This window comes from Sceloporus occidentalis, unplaced genomic scaffold (genome assembly GCF_023333645.1).
Source record: "Sceloporus occidentalis isolate IW3139 unplaced genomic scaffold, rSceOcc1.0.p SCAF_2, whole genome shotgun sequence".
NCBI classification, from domain to species: Eukaryota; Metazoa; Chordata; class Lepidosauria; order Squamata; family Phrynosomatidae; genus Sceloporus; species Sceloporus occidentalis.
In genome coordinates this window covers 114,483,069-114,505,072 of record NW_028316982.1, presented here as the reverse complement: position 1 = coordinate 114,505,072, position 22,004 = coordinate 114,483,069, and the positions used below count along the sequence as shown (strand labels likewise).

General features: G+C 40.8%; 1 long non-coding RNA gene across 2 annotated transcripts; it reads left to right on the top strand.

Moving 5' to 3' along the window:
* The first annotated feature begins 610 nt into the window (after window positions 1-610).
* Window positions 611-12,860, top strand: LOC149318892 (uncharacterized). 2 transcript variants are annotated; one of them, XR_016279835.1, is made up of 3 exons: window positions 611-763; window positions 5,064-5,123; window positions 12,598-12,860. It is a non-coding gene; the product is annotated as an uncharacterized LOC149318892 (long non-coding RNA). The 2 variants fall into 2 exon arrangements; XR_016279834.1 differs by lacking the exon at window positions 611-763 and adding an exon at window positions 1,472-1,886.
* The last annotated feature ends 9,144 nt before the right edge of the window (window positions 12,861-22,004 follow it).

Sequence of the window (22,004 nt, the reverse complement as noted above, 5' to 3'; positions counted from 1 at the left end):
GGTTTAGATGGTTGATGTGGGGAGGAAACCTCCAGACCGGGTGGATGCTGGTGATCATTCCTCCAAGTGACCATTTGATCTGCCTGCACTGATTGGGGGGTAGAAAAAGCCCTGTCCAGATGTTTATTTGACAGGCATGGGGGTATCCCTGCTGGATCATTTGCTGGTCCTAAAACTATTGGGCAGCCTGTCCTTTCTGTTAGGGCGTGGAAAGATGTGCTGTGTCCACCACGGCCACCTACAGAGTTGAACCTTGTCGACAGGATGCCAGGGAGAAGGAATCTGAAGAGATGTCTGCAAAGGTATTCAGGCCAAGAAGAAAAAATATTCCTTCACCACTGCAAACGGTCTTAAGCTCCCGGCTTGAGAAATAACGACAAGAGCACTTCAAGCTTTCACTCCACACAAGGGCTTTAATAAATAACTAACTTTAATAAATAAATTACTTTGCCAACCAAACAACCATAACAACAAAACAGAGAGGGAGTTACTCTAACACCAACTGTCATAACTGACACTCTCACTCAGAAGACCAACTGTCTCACTCTCCCTCAGTGACAGTTGAGAACAACAGTTGACAGTTGCATCAACATTCCAATGATGCACTGTTTAAATGCTGACACATATAACTGCCACTAGAGCTGTAAATAACTTCCAGAACAGCTCCCCCTAGTGGCCCATCCATGTTATTTTATCAGACCTGTTCACCATGGTCCTGACACTTTCTAACTTAATATGCCTACACTTGATCAACCTGAGGACGGTATATCCTATTAATATAACTGATATGTGACACTTGTAATTTCATTAAAACTGTGGCCAGGCAGTTAACCTTTAACGCAATCTCTGGCCCTTTGTCTCAGCACAACTGTCACTTAGCAAAGTCCAGCTCCCCTCTCTACAACACCACTGTGGTGTTTTTCTTGTATGTCTTAGCTGAACACACGACATTTGGCTCCTTAGTGGTGCTCTCTAAATCAGTCCAGATCATTTCAATCCAGGCTGATCTATTCCAAATCCAAATCTGGGTGGTCTTAACTGCTTGTTCCTAATTGGTATAGATCTATCGATTTAACAAGTCTGCTCTGGCTAGATTTAGTAATGGGATTTAGGCCATAATATCCACTAGAAATACTAATAGTCATGGATTTTTCTTCTTCTTTTTTTAAAGTAAGATTTATTTATTTATTTATTTATTTATTTATTTATTTATTTTGCCACAGCAGTTGATTTGTGGATGAAATTGTTTTGAAACTGGGTTATTTAATGGGATAACCTGTGAGGGCTGAATTCTGTGGGGACAAAGCACCAACATAATTTTGTCAGGGAATAGTTTGTTGTCATTACCAAGACCGGTATTACTTTCAGACAGTGTTGGGTTGCCAAGACAACAGAGGTTCTTGTCAATTTATTTGTTGCCCGCTGTCAGAAAAATACATTTTGGAGTTCGCTCCTGTGAGGAAACCCATCACCTATGCGGTACACAACTTTATAGTCTTTTGCCATATGAACTCTGGGAGCAACTTCATTAGATCCATACACCTGTCTCATGTGTTAAATAATTTGGAAATGATTAATTTCTTTCCATACTGACTGACTTCAATTGACATCAGGAAAAAAAATGCGATGGGGATTGACACTGATGTGTGTATGTGGGGTTTTTTCTGTGTTTTTCTGTTCTGCATCAGGCAGCAAAATATTTTCATCTGGCCTTCTCTGAAAGAGTTGTCAAATGTCATGTGGTCTACTCAGGCAGGGGGTTAGACACTCTGCCAGTATGATCTTGAAGACCTGCAGCAATTTCATGAATTAAAAAAAAATGTTTGCACAAGATCAGTTAATCCTAGATAACAGATCATTTAAATCCAGTGAAAAGTAGTTATAAGGTAAACAGAACTGAAAACTTTTGCTTATTTGTAGTATTTCATGAAAATGAACCTGTGGGGCACTGCAGAAGGAAACATACTACTCCTTCTTATGCAATGCACCTTATCTTGAGTGTGTGGCAGCAGCTGAAAAGATCATAGGAGCACATCTGTCCTCTTGGACACAGGTCAGCTGTCAAGGTGTGCCTGGGCCATTCTGTCTGTTCTCACACCTTGAGTACATGAAGGAAATTGTAATGTCCCCAGGCACACTTTCACAGTGGCCAAAAAGGTGGATCTGTACCTAAGAGCCCTCCTACTGCTACCTAAGAGCCCTTCCTACTGAGGAAGAGGAAGGAGTGTCTGCCCCCATCCCTGGCAAGAACATAAATATGTAGACAGGGACTGTTTTCAGCCAGAATGTCTTCGGGCGGTAATGGGCTGGATGAGGAAAAACAGATTGAAGCTGAATCCAAACAAGACAGAAGTGCTTACGGTAGCAGCCCCGAAACCAAGAATTGGGTTGCAACCGCCAGTCCTGGATGGGGTCACACTCTCCTCCAGTGACTGTGTTCGTAGTCTGGGGGTGCTCCTTGACTTGTCACGCCTGATGACAAATCAGGTGAATGCGACGGTCAGGAGTGCCTGTTATCAGCTTCGGCTGATACGCCAGCTGTGCCCTTTTCTGGAAGTAAGGGATCTCGAGACTGTTGTGCACGCGCTGGTAACCTCACTCCTTGACTTCTGTAATGTGCTCTACATGGGGCTCCCCTTGTGCCTGGTTCGGAAACTACAGCTGGTTCAAAACATTGCAGCCAGGCAATGTGTCAGGAACATCTAGAAAGGACCACATCACTCCGGTTCTGAGGTCCCTCCACTGGCTGCCTATCAGTTTCCGGGCCCAGTACAAGGTGTTGGCTATTACCTTTAAAGCCCTAAATGACTTGAGTCCAAGCTATCTCAGAGACTGCCTCTTCCCATACAATCCTACCCATGCCCACCAGTCCTCTGGGAAGAACTTGTTGCAGCCTCAAAATAGAGGCTTGTGGCGACCTCCCGGAGGGCTTTTTCTGCTGTCGCCCCCAGGCTCTGGAACGACCTGCTGGACGAGATCCGTCAATTAACATCTTTGGACAGCTTCAAAAAGGCTGTCAAGACGGATCTCTTCAGGCAGGCCTTCCCAGACTGAAATATCCCGGCCTCAGGATCTCAGGATTCCCCCCTCCTCAGTAATGTCTCCAAAGCCCCCTTTTCTTTTCCTTAGAACTGAAGTGGCAGTGGTTTATCGGTTGGTATTATTTTGTTTAATTTATTGTTGTTTTGACTAGTTATTGTGGTTTTAATTTAGATATGCAGTTTAATAACTTTTTAAGGGGGGAGGGAAATATATTGTTTTTATGATGTATGTTATTTTAATGTTGTAAACCGCCCGGATTGGTTCGCCACAGGGCGGTATATAAATAAAATTTATTTATTTATTTATTTATTTTTATTTATTGGAACTTGACCATGATGTGTTTTGCAGTCCCAATTTTGCTAGTAAGGGTCCTAGAAGAAGGCTTCCACCAATGGACATCCAGATTGATCTGGTACCATGGAACCATCTAATAGTGTGCAGCTGGTTGCACACCCAGATCAGTGATGATGAACCTATGGCACGTGTGACAAAGGTGGCACTCAGAGCCCTCTCTGTGGACACTTGTGCCATCGCCCCAGCACAGAGTTTGCCAGAGTTTGTTACTAGAAAGCCAGAGGGACATGGCACTTTGCAATAAATAAGTGGGTTTTGGGTTGCAGTTTGGGCACTCGGCCTCTGAAAGGTTCACCATCACTGACCCAGATGGAGCAGAGAAGCCTGAATTCAAGTTCCCTTCTTTGCCCTTCAGCCACCAAAACTTTTGTATTTAAAGAAAAACTCTGTGCACACTTCTCTGGCGGTTCCATGTTGACATTATTGAACTGGGGTACAAAACATAGGTTCTGGGGCATTACAAAAATAACAGTAACACCCCTCCTTGTGCTGTCAATCTTTGCTTTCTATCATCTAAGCCTCTGCATGAGAAAGAGTCAGACTCTGTCTCCTAATAAATAGTAATGTTGCCTTGTGTTGTTTGTTGCATAATTCATTACTCATGTCTGTGTTTCTCATTGTCTGGTCTCTTTTCATGCTAATTTCTCTAAAGGCTGGATTCATCAAAAGGAATAACCAGGAGATATTTTTCATTTTAACAAATACAAATGGCACCCTGATGCTCTCCGATCTATTTTTGCAATGCACAAAATAGCGCTTGGAATAATGGCTCAATTTTGCATTTGTGATAAATTAAAATAAAAGCAATTGTGCTTCATAAATATTAGAGAAAGAGATGAAAGCTATTACAGCATCCATTTTGTACTGTGAAAGTACTGGAGATAAGTGTCAATAAAGGACATATCACACACTACAGCAAATATTTAGTTTCCCTCTAAGGCCTCAAATAGATTTTAAAATTTCAAGAACTGTAATGCTAGGATTTTTTGCCACTGTTCTTAAATTGGCATAGTTGACATTATCAATCTTTATTATTGTTATTAATAGTTTATAACTTTTTGAGGCATGGCAAACCACTTCTATGCCATCATTAATGATAAGTTATCAGTGGAAAATGGTGACTTCCATAACAGCAGGGTGAATATACTCCAAGTTTTAGTCCAAAGTTTAAAAGAGATCTTTCAGTTGCTGTTTTGGGTATAGACTGCAACCCCTTGGATAGCTCATTTAAAGTTCAATCTGAACCCAGTACAGACTCACCACTCCACTCTGCAGAAGCTAGCAGCCATGTGGGTAAAAAATCAGAGTCCATGTTCAAAATCAATGACCATTTACATCAAGCCATCTGTGCCAATGAACAATATGATCAATTATCAAGGAGAACATACCAACTGTGGTAGCCATCAGTGGGGCAAATGGTATCTCTGTCTCCCCACCGGCTTTGCTGCACTTTCACTGTTCTTCCACTGAAAAGCATAGAATTTTTACGATAGTGTCCCAAAGCAGCCATTCATTTTTCTTTAGGAGTGCAGAATGAAGAGCAGAAAGCTTGCTCAAGTAGTAACCAAAACAGGAAAACTGAGGTTGGAGACAGACATAACTTTCTTCCAGTATAGCTTTGAATTTGTGTTCACCTGCAGCATCCCTTTGTTTTCACTTTTCCACAGTCACATGTAATCCATCCAGATGGATTCCATCAAGATACACACAACACACACTGCTTCACTGTGAGTAAACTTTGAATTTTTTTTAAACAATATAGTCACATGTCATGTTTAGATATTTGTTTGGTTCCTCTGTTTAAAGAGAACAAAACAAAACAAAAAAACAAACAAACAGTAGGGCTATTTGAAAATCAGTAGCCAGGCAATCAGCAGCCACTATAGCTATACAGAGAAGTGGCCTCCTGATTGTCATACTGTCTAGCTAATCAGCATTCTGCCCTGTTAACATTTTCTGAAGGAAAGCAGAACTGTTTGTTGCACTGGTTATTATGTTTGCTTTTAAAATGTATATGTTGGTACTGACTTGGTTGCTTATCTTCAGTGGACTCACCTCCTAAAGCATATTTGTTTGTCTTGGACCTGAAATAAACCAAGCAAATAACATGGCATAAAGTTAGAAAGAATGTGTTGTTGAGTGCCTTCGTTAGGTTTATTGTTGAAAATAGAATTTGATAATGTTATTACTTATGCTAGCTGGTGGAAATCATGTTGCTGAGTGGATTTCAACAGATATATATTGTTGTGTGCTTTAAGTTCTTTCCATCTTATGGTGACCCTAAGCTGAACCTATCCTGGGATTTTCTTGGCAATATTGGGGCTCAACAGACAGCCCCAAAAAAGGAAGGGTTGGAGCCATCCATTTTAGCTCCCGAGGGAGCCCGCAGCAGTCATGCCGTGCAGGCTCCCTCCACACCAAAAAGAACCTAGAAAAACTGGGTTCTTTTTGGCATGCGTGAGTGCCGCCATCATTGCACCATTAGCGCACTGTGGTGCATCAATGATGCAAGCGCAGTTCTCTGATGTATGGATGTGGTGTCACGCTTGCATCATCATGGCGGCCCTCATGTGGATGGGAGGCCCCCATGATGGCAGCGTCTGTATGGACTAGGGTTTGGCAGCGTGCGGTTGGTGTGCACTCCCAAACCCTAGAATTGGTGCCGCCATGCCACTTCCTGCCCGTCAGTCTCGGGCCATTGCTTCAGAAGGGATGCCTTTGAGGCTAAGAAAGTATGACTTGCCTGTGGTCACCCAGTGAGTTTATGTGGCTGAGAGGGGATTCAAAGCCTGGTCTCCAGAGCTGTAGTTCAATGCTAAAAACACTATACCATGCTGGGTCTCTAACAAGTACATACATTTTTTTAAAATATCCTAGCAATCATCATCTCTTCCTCTCTAAATAAGAGAATTAACTTCTCTCAGCAAATGAGAAACAGATATATAGTCACCCTTATATAAAGAAATATTGGGGTTAGACTGGATGGCCCATGTGGTCTTTTCCAGTTCTGTGATTCTGTGATGCGATGGACAGCATCATCTTATGGTTGTTGATTCAAAAATAATTAAGTGTAGCTTACTGCCAGGTAATGGTATGATCACACTCTTATTGACAAATACATTTTACTTTACTTTTGAGTACTCCAGAATGCTCCAGTATAGAAATCATGAGATAGGGCAAGACACAAAAAAAGTCCCAACCTAAGCCATGAAATCCTAAAGCTGTGGCCACAAAATCTGGATTTCAGGGACAGGCTGTTGCCACACTGAAGAAACGAAGCAGTTTGACACCACTTTAACTCCCATGACTCAATACGATATAATTCTGGGATTTGTAGTTTGGTGGGGCACTGGAGCTCTCTGACAGGGAAGGCTAAATATCTCACAAAACTACAAATCACAGAATTCCATAGCACTGAGCCATGGCAGTTAAAGTGGTATCAAACTGCAGTACTTCTGTGGTGTAGCTGCAGCTCCAGTCTCAAGAAAGAAGTTACAGACTGATAGGTATTGCCAGTGTTAGATTATACCTAGCATTCACTGACAAAAAAGCAATGAACGACTCTCATTTATTGAAACATAAAATCCAGCTATAACTTAAACTGAACTATTGTTTTAGGTGAAACATATGGGTCACTTGTGTAGGCAGAGAACAGAGGTCATGAGAATATGACAGTTGTTCTGTTAGCAAAGAGGTACATTAAGTTGGATTTTAAAAAAATCAGTGGAAGCAAAATTGTGTGATGCTTCATAGAGACTGAACAGAATGAAATTCTCAAACCAGAAAGTTCTTTTACAGATAGCAATAAACAGATAAAGGCTTAAACAATTTTATTTTAAGAACATGGTCTTAAAACTAGTAGCTAGTTTGCTGAGGATAAGGAAACAATATAATGACAATAGGAACATTCATGACAACATGGGTGACTTGTCCTACACATTGTGGGTGGACAACTGGTGGTCTTTCTATCTTTTCTAGCTGATAAAGTCAATGATGAGGGATCATGGGAGCTGTGGCTCAACAACACCTCTAGAAGGCCATCTGTTGCCTACCCTTCCATTGTGAGGAGAGGCAAGAAATAGACATACAGGCAGTTGCAAATTCATAACTTAGAGCAGGGGTAGGCAACCTGCGGCCCACGGGCCGGATGCGGCCCGGCAAGGCCTTGGGACCGGCCCCAGCCCGGTCCTGCCGCCGATTGCCGCCGAGGCCTTTGGGGGGCAATTGTCTATAGAAGCCTCAGAAACATGCATTTATATTAACATTTTTTAAAAAATCAGCCAATTTTTTCACGTGTCCTCCATTTTTTTAAAAAAAGTGTCTTCCATTTGAAAATTTTGTCCTACATTTGTCCTGGTTTATTTATATATTTAATTTTTTTAAATTATTAAATTATTTATTTTTTGGCTTCGCCCCCCCAGTTGTCTGAGGGACAGCAACCTGGCCCCCGGCTCAAATAGGTTGCCTACCCCTGACTTAGAGTTATAGATCCATAACTGCTCCATATTCAGAAAATCATGTAATCTCATTGGAGGACTATATAAATGCCCACTTAAACAGCCGTCAGCCACATCAAGCAAAGGGAGCCTATTCAGCTGCTGGTCTCGAGGCAAGGAAGATCATGTTTCCATCCCCCCACCACCACCACCACCAGTGAGTGGGGCTGTGACAGCCATAAACAATCAGGACCTCTGTCATAATTCCTTATTGTGACAATTCCTCACTCACTGGTGGGAAGATGCTGGAAACATTGTCCTCCTTACACCCTGATCAGCAGATCTCCTTCACCTCATGTGGCTGCTGGCTGTTAAGGAAGGCTTGGGGGCTCTAGCCAGGAGATATAACTTAGGTATGTAAACAAAACTAAAAAGCATGTGTACCATATCAGTGAATGGGTTTTTACCTATTATTCTATCACATTATTTTCAGTACGTGCTGCAAAGTGTTTCCAAATGTAATCAAACTTTTCATGTAGTGCATAGTCCTAGGCTCTGCTAGCCTAAGCCAAGATTACTAATATCTTTCTCCAAGTAAGGTTTAAGAAACTGAAACATCTTCTTTGGGAAAACAAGAAGAGGGACAAGGAGAAGTGGCATTATATAAACAAACGTTTGACACCACTAGGATGATCCCTTCAAAAGGGACTTCAAGGATTTACTGCAACAGTTAAATAAAATATTTCTTAATGTTTTTTGGGGGAGGTGAGGATTGGGAGTGAGTGTAAAATCTTTGGGACTGCAGTTCAGAAGCATTGCTTTAATATTAACACAATAAATGAATGAGAGGGAAAATTGAAAGAGATTATGCTTCCTGCTCTGCATGTTTTAATTTTAATAGTTTTCAGTTTAACAATTACAAACAAGCCTTTCATTATTAAAATTGGTGTTTGCTAATCAGGCTTAAGTTCTGTCTCATAATTAATTCTGCAAAGAATTTGATGGATCTGGTTATTAAAAATATGACAAAGCAAAGCACAAATGAATTTTGGATTTTAAAATTATCCTTCTTTAGCACTTGATAGTTGAAGCTTATTAGCATAAATAATTATAGTGCTAGAATATGCGTGAATTTTACATGTGAAAATAATACGACTTGACACCCACTTATCCAACTTCACTTCCCCCCATCTATATATTGAACAAAATGTGTGTTTCTCCTTAGCTGTAAATCAGTGCAATATATCTGATCAGAGTTTGGTCACTTTTTGCAAATGAATCCATGTAGAACTGGAGTTCTTGAACATATAGAGTTGGACTTCCATTTGTGGAATTGCAGAGTGCAATGTAAGGTGGAGAGACAGGGGAGTCCCAGTAGCAACTGGCAGCCTCCCTGTCAGCAGTGCAATGAAACCATTCTGGGTGCATCTACACTGAAGAATTGATGCAGTTTGACACCACTTTAACTGGCATGGCTCAGTGTTATGGAATTCTGGGATTCCTAGTTTTGTGAGAGCAGGGAACCAATGAACGAAAAGGGAAATTATGTAGTTATAGGGACAAGTAGGTACTCAAATGTTACTGATTGTGGTACCAAAATTAGCAATAGAAAACATGACAGTAGCAGTACCACCACCACCAGCAGCAACAACAACAAATGGGCAGCAACGGTTGAAGACAGAACAAATAATCAAAATGGTGGGGTCTGCAAACATAATTCCCTCAAAAATGGATTGAGACACATTATGAACAGGGCCCCCTCCCACTCCTAGTTGAGTTTTCTACTGTTGCAATGCATTCCCTCCTAGTTCCTAATCACTAGTTTGAGCTAGGAGAAAGCCCCATCGTGTGGAAAATGGGCAGAGAGAGGAGGCAAATGGCAAAACAAAGGAAATGTCTCATGGAGTCCCTCCTCAATACTTTTGTCTGCAAGGGATGATGTCTATATGCTTCAAGAAATGATTTACTTCTGAGAAAAAAACTCCATCTTGTCAAATGATAGGAAAGGACACTCTATGGCCAACATCCTCTTGACTAACGGAGACCATTTCAGCCAATTGTTGAATGGTAAGACAACATGTAGGGGGATCTCATTGATTCAATGGGTGTAACAACAGGAGTGAGGCCATTATGACTTTTGCCATGGGGAAAAGACTCTTTGGGGACTCTCCTGTGATGATAGGAAACATCCTCTGATTTTAAACTTGTCCTGTACTGCAAGACTCTTTCATTCAGAGAACATGAGACAGCTGGGTAGTAGTAACTACATATGTGAACTCAAAGGCTTTCATGGCTGGCATCCATAGTTTTTTGTGGGTTTTTTTGGCTATCTTGCCATGTTCTAGAAGACGTTTCACCAGCATCCACTCTCTTCCAGGTCAGCATTCTGTGAAGATGCCAGCCACACATGCTGGCAAAATGTCAGGAATAAACTTTTCTAGAACATGGCCACATAGCCCAAAAAACCCCCACACAGAACTATTGTAACTACATAGTTTCCAAACTGCTCATGTCTATTCAATTGAATAAATTAGAACAGACTAAAACAGGGTTGGACTGCCATTTCTGGAAATGCTAATTAGCATAGTCAGTGGTGAAGGATTATGCAAGGTCAGGGCAGCAACATCTAGGGTTATGGCTGTCCATCCTTTCTTTACAATCTCAGTTTCTTTTGTAGTCTAACAGGAAAGATGAGCAAGAATCATAATCATAATGTTAGGATAAAATGCATGAGTTCTTTCTATGCAGTTAGCACCCATTTGCTTGTCTGCTTCTATGATGTTGGCTCTTTCTGGCTGGAAACAATGGTTTCTATGGGCCAAAACGCACTACAGAATAATCCAGTTTGAGACTGCTTTAACTGCCCTGGCTCAGTGCTAGGGATTTCAGGGAACTGCAGTTTGTTGTGGCACCAGAGCTTTCTGACAGAGAAGCCTAAATGTCTCACAAAACTACAGTTCCCAGAATTCCCTAGCATGGTGCCATGGTTACTAAAGTGGTCTTAAACTGGATTATTTCTGCAGTGTGTTTTGGCCCTATATCACTGAAATGGTGAATCTGCTTCTGGTTTCAATCTGAACTTTAAAGTACAAAGGTACTGGAAACTACTGAACCTATTTGGGGGTTCAACAGCAGGTACAGCTCCTTTAAATTGGGCTAAAACCCAGAGCATAAGCAGCACCCTTTGACATAGAAAGTGTCATCTGTCCTTGGTTGGGAGCCCACCTGCCCAGAATTAGATGTACCTTTATTGTTTCATGGTGTAGTGCTTGAGCCTTAGATATGGCCCAGTACAGACCAACGCTTTGCCCCGGTCTGGGGCTGATTTTAGAGTTTTGTAGGACTGGGCACACACAGCCAGCCCTACTATTGCCGCATGGGCACCATGGTTGCACGTCCATATGGGGTGTGCAATGATGACATCCACGCAGCACAGTGCCCAAACAGCACTGCACTATGTGGATGTCATCATTGCATGCAAGTGCACCAATGGCTCCTCACACGCAGCGGGAAAAGAACCCACTGGGAGTGGGTTCTTTTTAAGCCTCACAGAGGCCACAGCATTTGTCTGCTGCAGCCTCCATCCAGGGGAGAAAGGGGTGGCGTCTCAACGCCCCTTTCTGCCCGTCTGTATCCTCCTATGATTCTGGAGACCAGAGTTTGAATCCCCATTCAGCCATGGAAAACCACTGGGTGATCGTAAGCAAGTTGCATTCTCTCAGCCTTTCAGAGGGAGGCACTGGCAAAGCCCTCCCTGAACAAATCTATGATAGGCTTGCCTTAGGTCACCATAAGTCGGAAATGACTTGAAAGCACACAACAAGAGCAACAAACTCTTTCAACTCTTTTTGTCAGCTTCACAATTGTGGCTCAGTTGGAAGTATAACAGAGCACAATAGTGGGACCATCTTTTTCCAGAGTAGCTTAAAGGCACGAGGTCTTAAGTACTTCTGCTTGAATCTCTTTTATTCTGTGCACAAGTACCTTGCAAATTATTTTGTCAGTATAAATAAATACAAGACCCCCTCTTGTATTTTCATATATTCACAGAGATGTCTTAACAGTGCACAACCAGGAATAATAAAGATAATTTGCATTGAGCAAAAAAGTCTGGAAAAAAACATGCTTTCAAATGGGACCCACTGGAATTCAGGAAATGTAATAGGGGCTCATGACTTCTACCATAGCTGGAAATATTTTTTCATATTTTTAATGAAAATAAATATATTTGATGCATTTTTCTGCCAATGTTTCTATCCAATAGGTTTCCATGTAAATATTCCTTTGCAGATAGGAAATCACATTTGCAAGAAGGTATAGTTTTGAAGTACTAGTATGAATCATTAGCAGCTATTCAGTGTCATAGAAAGGCTTATATTGCAACCAGTAAGTCCTGTTATATAGTTTATGCTTTAACCTGGCAGTTCAAGGATATCAAGACAGAGAACAGAACAGGGGAGTAAACTTTCCTATTAGCAACAGTTTTGCAGTTCTCATAACAATTATGACAAGAGATAGGTCATGCCTGTGCAATTCCTTTTCTTTTGTTTGGTTCTGTCCTGTATAACTTCCTGTATTTCTCTTTCATTAAACTCATAGGGGTGCACCAAAACCCAGGCAACTCATTATCAAGCCATGGGAATCTGAAGTGTGGGCCTTGAGATAGTATGGGTAGAATTCATAGGTGACGGGCCCTGTCTTAACATTAGATGTGAGGGAATGTTGGATTGCATCAGCTAAAATGCAGTATTGCTTTCCTTTGCAGTAAACCCCCAATCTCATACCAGTGATATGTGTCCATTTCTAGTCCTACTTGTGGAGGCCTGGAATCGTAAGCAGACCTTGCTCATTCTTTCTTATTGCTGAAGAACAACAACCATCATCAATGACAGTTTTTGAAGAAGAAGTCAGTGGATCCAACCAGGTTTCTTAAGAGTTTATCACACTAGGGAGACTCCACTGGAGAATGGGAGTTAAACTAGATTTGATTTTTTTTAAAAACTTGCAAATTTGGGTCATTTATCACACTAGGGGACTGCCAAAGTGAAATAACGTGAAGTTAATCTGAACGCAAAGCAGAGAAAAATGGCAGCTTTTTACTTTCGGGTTGTTCCCAAAAGTAAAAAGCTGCTGTTTTTCTCTGCTTTGTGTTCGGATTAACTTTGCGTTATTTCACTTTAATAGCGATGTTGTCTGATAAACTTTGGGCATTTTTTTTTTGTTTAAATCTAGTTTAACTCCCATTTTCTAGCAGGATCTCCCTAATGTGATAAACTCCTTAGTGCACATGCCATTGAACAAAGCTTCCTAGTCCTCTGTCCAGATGGAAGGCTTTTTAATCAGCATTAGTACTGTGAGGATGGTGAAGGAGGGCTGGAGAAAGATACAGATTTTGTATCAGGTTGCAGCTGTTGTTTTCAGCAAACAATGCAATAAAGTATGAGCTGGGAAAGAATGGAATTCTACTGTAACTGATCCTAATGAAGCCATATGTACCTACCTGCAACATGCAAGGTAAACAGCAGCTACCTCAGGGTCTCTTGCTGAGCTTGTGTGAACAACAAAATAAAGACAAGAGAAGAAAGGAGATATGCTGGCCTTACCACATCAACCCACAACATTAAAAAATTGAACAAACAACGATTTATAAGTTTGGACACAAAAATACAGAAGAAAATATAAATCAACCCTGCATTAATTTTGAAAGAAGCTATTAAGTGGTGTCTAGAAGATACAAAATAATTTGCTTATTCATTCAAGGCTTGCCTGATCTAGTTGCTTCATTTTACATGTGCATATTGTTAGTTTTGAGCAAAATGTTTACTGAAACATTTTTTTTGTGGTGTAGGAATGTATTCGTATTCTTTCCATGTTATATCTGCCTCTAGTCCCAAATTTTCTGTTAAATAAATAATGTCAGGAACAAATGTATTTTTTTAATTAAGAGTAGCCAGGCTGAATTACATCATGTTCCTTTCAAATCTTTCACCAGCAGAAATGAGTACAATTGTATTGTCTGTGTTTTCTAGGAGTTTACTTTTCAGCCAGGTCTGTCAAAATCAGCAAAATTCTAATATGAAAAGTAGCAAAACTGACATGGCCATCCCCTGTGCTGAGGAAAGTTTTGTTTCAGTTCATTCACTGATGGTAATTTTAAAAAATTAAAAATAAATAAAAATCACAACACTCAAATGAGAATATGAAACTGTAGATTTGCCTATTCCTAACTCTCATATTTCCATATTCAGTCTCTCTCAAGAGCAACTAATTTTTTTTTGTTTTCAAGACATTATCTTGATGTGCAAGCTCATGAACTAGACAGCTTCAAGTGAGAAATGAAGTGTGAATAGTATTAGAAAAAAAAACACAATCATGATGGGCAGTAGAGTTAGCCATGTTGTTGTTGGCAGTAGAAACTGCAGGAGATGGCACATGCTGTTCTTCCTGCTCCCACTACCAGTCTGTTGCTGCTTCCATCTTTGATATTCTTATTCTCTTCATGGCTTAGGAAGGGAGGGAGAGCTTAGTCATAGTTAAGGGTATAACAGAGCCAAGGTTTTCGAAGTTCACATTCAAGTGCCCATTTGTTTGTGATAGGTCTTATCAGAAGGCTCATTTCTATGGAGAGTACATGCCATAGATTGAAAGAATAATCACATTGTCACATATAATTTCACTGAGAATATTACCCTCTTGATAAGGTGAAACCCCAGAAAGGTTATGTATTACTTGTCTCTGTGCTTCTACCCAGCACTGTAATTAAATCTAATTCTTACCTGAGGTAGTCAGAAGTTGAGGCAGCTTCATTGACACACTTAGCTGACCTTGTCCTAAATAATGATCTATTAGTGAAATCATTGAGAAATACATCTTGAGCTATGCACATCCACCCTACAAATGTCATTGATGTTTTCCCTACCAGGATCATATATTCTTGGCAATGGCCTAAAGGATTTCACTGAAAGCCACAGCGTCAAAAAGAAGAAAGAGGAACATCTACTGTATAGTTAGCAGAGGAGCTTGAGGTGATAGCTTTACAGGAAAATAAGCATCAGTTTTATAGACAAAAGTTGTCCCCTCTGGGTGAGGGTGACCTTCTTCAAATAATCTGACCTTTTAAGTAGAAAGAAGGTAGAATGATATACAAAGATTGCTCAGAGGCAGAAAAAGAATTGGGTGGAAGGGTGCTCCTTGTACCTCTCATTGCTGTGTAAAAAGAAAAAGAAAGAACCTTTTTCTTGTCATTCATCAGGATCATTCATCAGGATCCTTCCATTCAATCCAATCTTGTCTATTGCTAAACTTTTGATTCCAGATTCCTTGTGGCAGGATTTATATTTTTGTTTCTTATGCTGTAACATGATAATATTGTGGCAGGCAATTATAGGGCATTAGCATGCAACTTTGGCCCTGAGAAATGGGAATGCTACATACCATGGTAGTCACTAGCATATTTGTCAATGAAATGAGCATCAGTAGTTAGGAAAAGAATCTACAGGCAAGGAGAAGACAAACATCAGATACCCAATCTTTTATAGCATTTTTACTTACACTAAGTACCCCAGTACTGCTTAGCATTCAAAGTGATAGCTATAACGGTTGCAGGCAGTGACATGTTGGCAGCATGGCAGATAGTACAATGGTGACAACCTGTAAAGTCTATCAGAGTTCAACACAGCTGTAGAGACACAGGGACAGGCTGCAAGTAGGCAGAAGAAGAGTAGATACTAGCATGACATTCCAGATACAACGAAGCTTTTACTTTCATTACATGCTCCCAATAGGAGGAAAAAAGGGAAATGAATCAGGTGGCACATGGAGCAGCTGAAGAGGGGCAGCCATTGTCTACCAGACCAAATGTTTTTTAGATTTTAACTTATATGTATTAGGGATGTAAAGCCATGATTGTTTTGTCCTTGCACACAATGCACAGCCTCAACAATGAACTGCCTCAACAATGCAGATGCATTTAACTGCCAGCTAGAGCTATAATAACGCCCGCTCTAGCTCCACCTAATAGTCACATCCATGTCATTTTTCAGACCTGTTTCACAACATGGTCCTGACAATTACAGCTACCTTTCTGCTATATAACATCTTACTTCGAAGCTCTGATTGAAACAGGGTGGGCTTGAGGGTGGGCTGTCACAATCCAGTATTCCATCACTGGCTCGAAGTTCTTCTTCTGGAAGTTCTCTCAGCTAGTGGTTCCAGTTTATCATCCTGGAGGAGGAAGAGGAGGAGGCATCTCTTCTAATGGCATCTCTTCTCTCAATGAATGTCTTCGGGCGGTAATGGGCTGGATGAGGAAAAACAGATTGAAGCTGAATCCGAACAAGACGGAGGTGCTCATGGTAGCGGCCCCGAAACCAAGAATTGGGTTGCAACCACCAGTCCTGGACGGGGTCACACTCTCCTCTAGTGACTGCGTTCGCAGTCTGGGGGTGCTCCTTGACTCGTCGCTCCTGATAATAGATCAGGTTAATGAGACGGTCAGGAGCGCCTGTTATCAGCTTCGGCTGATACGCCAGCTGCGCCCTTTTCTGGAAGTAAGGGATCTCGAGACAGTTGTGCACGCGCTGGTAACCTCACGACTTGACTTCTGTAATGCGCTCTACATGGGGCTACCCTTGTGCCTGGTTCGGAAATTACATCTGGTTCAAAACATGGCAGCCAGGCTTGTGTCAGGAACATCCAGAAGGGACCATATCACTCCGGTTCTGAGGTCCCTCCATTGGCTGCCTATTGGTTTCCGGGCCCAGTACAAGGTGTTGGTTATTACCTTTAAAGCCCTAAATGGCTTGGGTCCAAGCTATCTCAGAGACCGCCTCTTCCCATACAATCCTCCCCGCGCTCTCTGGTCCTCTGGGAGGAACTTGTTGCAGCCTCAAAAATCGAGGCTTGCGGCGACCTCCCGGAGGGCTTTCTCTGTTGTCGCCCCTAGGCTCTGGAACGGCCTGCCGGATGAGATCCGTCAATTAACATCTTTGGACAGCTTCAAAAAGGCTGTCAAGACGGATCTCTTCAGGCAGGCCTTCCCAGACTGAAATATCCCGGCCTCAGGATCTCAGGATTCCCCCCTCCTCAGTAATGTCTCCAAAGCCCCCTTTTCTTTAGAATTGAAGTTGCAGTGGTTTATTGGTTGGTATTATTTTGTTTAATTTATTGTTATTTTAACTAGTTATTGTGGTTTTAAATTAGATATGTTGTTTAATAACTTTTTAAGGGGGGAGGGAAATATATTGTTTTTATGCTGTATATTATTTTAATGTTGTAAACCGCCCGGATTGGTTCGCCACAGGGCGGTATATAAATAAAATTTATTATTATTATTATTATTAGGAGGAGGAGGAGACTAAAAACCCATTTTGTTTGTGGTTAGGGGTAGGAGCAAGGAGGACTTAGTTGTAAAGTTTTTAAGGTTCTCAATGATGCATACTTATGGCTTAAATTACATCCTGTGGGCTTTCGAAGGGTGGGGGAGATGAATAAGGATTTCAAAAATCTTTAGGCCATTCTTAAAATTTTAGTGTTTCATTAAGTCCTGATGGATGCTGTGAACTAACATATCATCTGCCTGTGCTTTACACAATGCAGCACTTGTTAGGTATAACCAATATGTACGAGCATGTTCCCTGATGAAGTTGATGAATGGCCTCAGTGAGTGTACTTCCATATAGTGAGCCATGTCTGCATCACTGAGATGGTTGCCATGCAACCATTCAGCATTACTTCTGAATGAATAAAATAGCCCCTGAGATGGAAGTATGTAATTTCTGTTGTCTGTAAAAATCTGGTCCTTACACTAACAACCCTGCCAGTTATCTCAGCTTAATCACCTAGGGCTGCAGGAAGGCTAATCTCCAATGCAGAGCTGGTTCATACCAGAATGTGAATCTTTAATAGGGAAATGTTTGATATCAGAAGGCATCAATATTCAGTATCACTGGATGGGAAGAGGTTGAGATACTTTCTGATAAAAAATAAATAAATCTCTAATTGCGTGAGAGAATTTTTGTGTAGGTTTAAGCCAATAACAAGGGAAAAGAAAAAAGAAATAGCGATGGAGGAGGACTGGTGAGAGGTTAAATATATAAAATTTAGAATCATAATGGCTGTTGGTGGAACTATGGTGAAAATTCATAAGAAGTACTAAGAACTGAAAATAATTCTTCTTTTATCCTATAGACTTAACCAGATGCCCCGAGTGCCATCATTTCATTTCATTCTTAGTGTAATACACAGTAACACAATATATAAATGGGAGAAGTACAGGAGTGCTGTGGGGTGTTTATGTATATGTGAGATCATCTTTGGATTTTAAAAACAGAAGATTATGGCTTTTCTTAATGTAGTGTTTCCAGTAATCCCAATGAATGACAGATGAAATTCTCCAAGCAGTTAAGGGCAGAGGAGAAACAAAAGTAGAAGGTGACAGAAATAGGGTCAGAACTTTTAGAAGAATGCCAACCTGTACTTTACAGTTTGTTGTGAAGCCTTTGATGGTGTAGATCATAAAAAACTTTGGGTCAGTATTAAAGAAATGGGTGTTTGTTCTGATGTCCTGTAATCTGTTCTCAAGACAAGAGGAAACCACCAGGACACAATGCAATGCAACTGAATGCTTTCCAATTAACAATGTATTCAGAAAAGTTTTCTTTTTATCACCCTATCTATTTAACTTGTTTGCTGAACATATCATATGTAAAGTAGGGCCTGTTACAGACTGCCAAAATAAAGCTGCTTCAAGTCTCTTTAGAGGTATGCTATTTAAATGATGCATGGGTCCTAAGAGTCTGGAGTTTGCTCCAAAGCCACACTCCATTCCTAAGCACTGGAGTGCAGCTTTGGTGCAGCTTCTGGATTCTTAGGATGCATGCATCATTTAAATAGCATACCTCCAAAGAGACCCGAAGCAGCTTTATTTTGGCAGTCTGTAACAGGCCAATGATTGGACTTGAGTCCACTTCCAAGCATGCATCTGAAGAAGTAGCTGAAGACTATGAAAGCTCATGCTACCAACTTCTTTTTTTTCAGTTAGTCTCAAAGGTTCTACAAGATCCCTTTCTATTAGATATACATTAATCAATAACATCAATGTGGGTCTTATAGACAGACCCTAACCTATTCATTTTTTCAATGACATAAACAGGGACTATAATGTATTGTATTTACCTGTAATGTTAATTTTGTTTTTGTTGCAATTGTTACTGTAATGTTAATTTTGGCCCGTTACAGACCACCCAAAAGGGGCGTTCTTGGGCCGCTGCTGGTTGCAGCGCGGAGGAGTCGCAGCAGCCAAACCGTGCGACTCGTCCGCACTGCAAAGAAGAAATGCAAAAATCGTTCTCCTTCTGGCAACCCGCAAGAGACGCCGCAAGTGCCAAAGCGCGCACTCGCGGCATCACTTCCGGGGTGCGACGTGCAGATGCAGAGCATCCGCTACGTCAAGATGGCGGCAGCCATGTGGAACGGCCGCCACCATCTTGTACGGACTCGGTCTGTAATAGAGGTAAGTGCGTGGTAAGCCACGCACTTACTCTAAAGCTAGTACGTCCCCAGGACGTACTAGCTGCCCGTATGTAACGGGCCTTTGTTAACATAACCATGCTGACACTTAGCCACTAGATAATTAAGAGTCAAGAAGACAATTGTGTATATGTGTGGCCACCTGATATATATTCTGGAAACTTCTCCAATTTCAACACCTATTTATTCAAGAAGGAGCAAAATTATGAATGAAAACCATACTGCATGTGGTCTTACAGTCCTTAAACACTAATGGTTCAGCAATCCTGCCCCAATTGATTTCTACTCTTTTGGTGAAAGCACTGACATTTTCATTGAAGAAAGCTATATTTTTGGAATTAAGTAGGGCTCTTCATCATGATGCCATTTATAGTGATAAGCTGATTGATACATTCTGGGTTTGGTTCCTCGTGTTTCTGGTCTTTAATTTTTAGTATGGCTTAAATATTCTAAAGTCAACAGCTCCTGTCTGATTGTGGAAGCTAAGGAGGATCAGCCCTGGTTAGTGCTTGGATGGGAGACCACCAAGGAATACCAGGTATTGTTTCCCATATTTCAGAACAGGGACTAACTCCCTCTGTATATTCCTTACCTTTAAAAAAACCCTATGAAATTCATGAAATCACCATAAATTGACAGGCAATTTGAAGACACACACACATACGCCTCAACTAGAATGTGATAGAAGATTTTGGAAACAGCCATGTTGCATGTTGGAATAATTTCCTGTGAATTGCACATCCGGTGTCTGCAAAATCATCATCGTCATCGTCGTCGTCGTCATCAAATACAAATAGTAATAAACAGCACTTTATGGTTCCAAGAGACTCCAAGTGACTTACAAAGAAACAGCAGGATAAAAATATGCTAATACCACAGTATATCTCATCAAACCTATTAAACACAGAGAGGTAATACATCAGTTTCCAGGTGCTGTTGGGACAATCTCACATTTATTGATTGATTGGTTGATTTTACCGCCTTTTTCTCAGTTCAGAAGCCAGATACTATTTTATAAACACTATTAGATAAACTGACTATGGCTGAAGGGAGTTGTGATCCAGCAATACTTGGAGAGTAACATCTTCCCCACCCCTGCTTTTGGATAACATGCCCATTATCTAAAACCTAAATATGGGCCAAACCTTGGAAATAACTAATTAGAAATAACTCACTAATTATAACCATTTTGGTTTCTTCGTAACTGTATTTAACAATTACGATTATAACTTAATGAGGGATAAGATCACTCAGTTTGTAGTGCATCTGTATTTTTTAAGTTACTTTTGAAGCTATGAGTGGCCTCGCTGAATGATGGATGAGGAATATCACATGGTGGAAGTTCTGACTTCTATTGTACCTTGGGCAGCTTCCTTGTCCTTTCTTGTGGGCGTTGAAACAATGGCACAACATACAGGAAAATAGTTTGTTTCATACCAAGGGTAGTGAGTTACATGTAACATTCAGATATTTTGGTGTAATTTTGGGAAAGTGAAGATTTACTTTTAGTAACTATCAGTAAGACTCATAAACTACTTGGGAAGGGGAGCACTGGAATGGTAACAGATTACTTCAAAAGGTAGGTTTTAAACACATAATTGAAGGCAGAAGAAGTCATCAGTTACAAGCCCTAGAAACTGATTAAGCTTGATTATTCCAGCTCCATATACCCATGTGGCCTGGGCTGGATTTTGGATTACTAGCAAGAAGAATAGCTTTATGTTAACAAGAAGTGAAAGCTTGCTTGTATTAGAGATTCTTCATCATCAGACATTAGTGTTTATTGAGTGCAAAAGTCTTTTTAGATTAGGGAATTCCAGTTATGAAATTATTTTGCTGAATGTTATTGTTCCTTTCTGCTAATTCACTGTGAAGGTTGCTAATGCATGAGGAATTTATCTAATTAAATTAATGGTGTGTATCATATCAGCACAGCACAGCACAGCACAAAGCTTTTAGCATCCCAGTGCTAAATAACACAGGAATAACCTGTGTAAAGAGAAGAAATGGGACAATAGGAAGCTCATGGAAATTCTGAATCACTCTTTTAGTTTCTGCCTCTTTCTGGTATGTTTTGGATCTTTAGGGCAAGACGAAGTGATGGAGGAGAGGTGACAGGTGGAAGTGAGTTATACCTATGTTAGCACTCCTGTTCAAATGGTTTCAACACCCCCAAACTGTGCTGTATCAGACAGTAATGAATTTAGTCTTTGAAGATACTTATGCATTTCTTATATGGGTACCATATATATAAATGACAATGGTTAATCAGCTTGTATCAGCTCTGAGTATTCAAAACATCCTATATATTTTGCCATTTTATATTGGCATGTTTTTTTATTTGCAGCCCTATCTGGATAGCGGATATAATTACGCCCTCCCTTGCAGTAATAATTCAGTTATACAAAATACAGTCAGCCCTCCCTATCCACGGATTCTTTATTCGTGGATGCAAGCATCCACAGCTTGAAAATATTCCCAAAAGCAAACTTTAATTTTGCTATGTTATATAAGGGATACCATTTCGCTGTGTCATTGTATTTAATTTGAATATCCATGGATTTTGATACCCACCAGGGGTCATAGAACCAAACCCCAGCAGATACCAAGGACCCACTGTAGGCAATGAAAAACTGGCTTCTT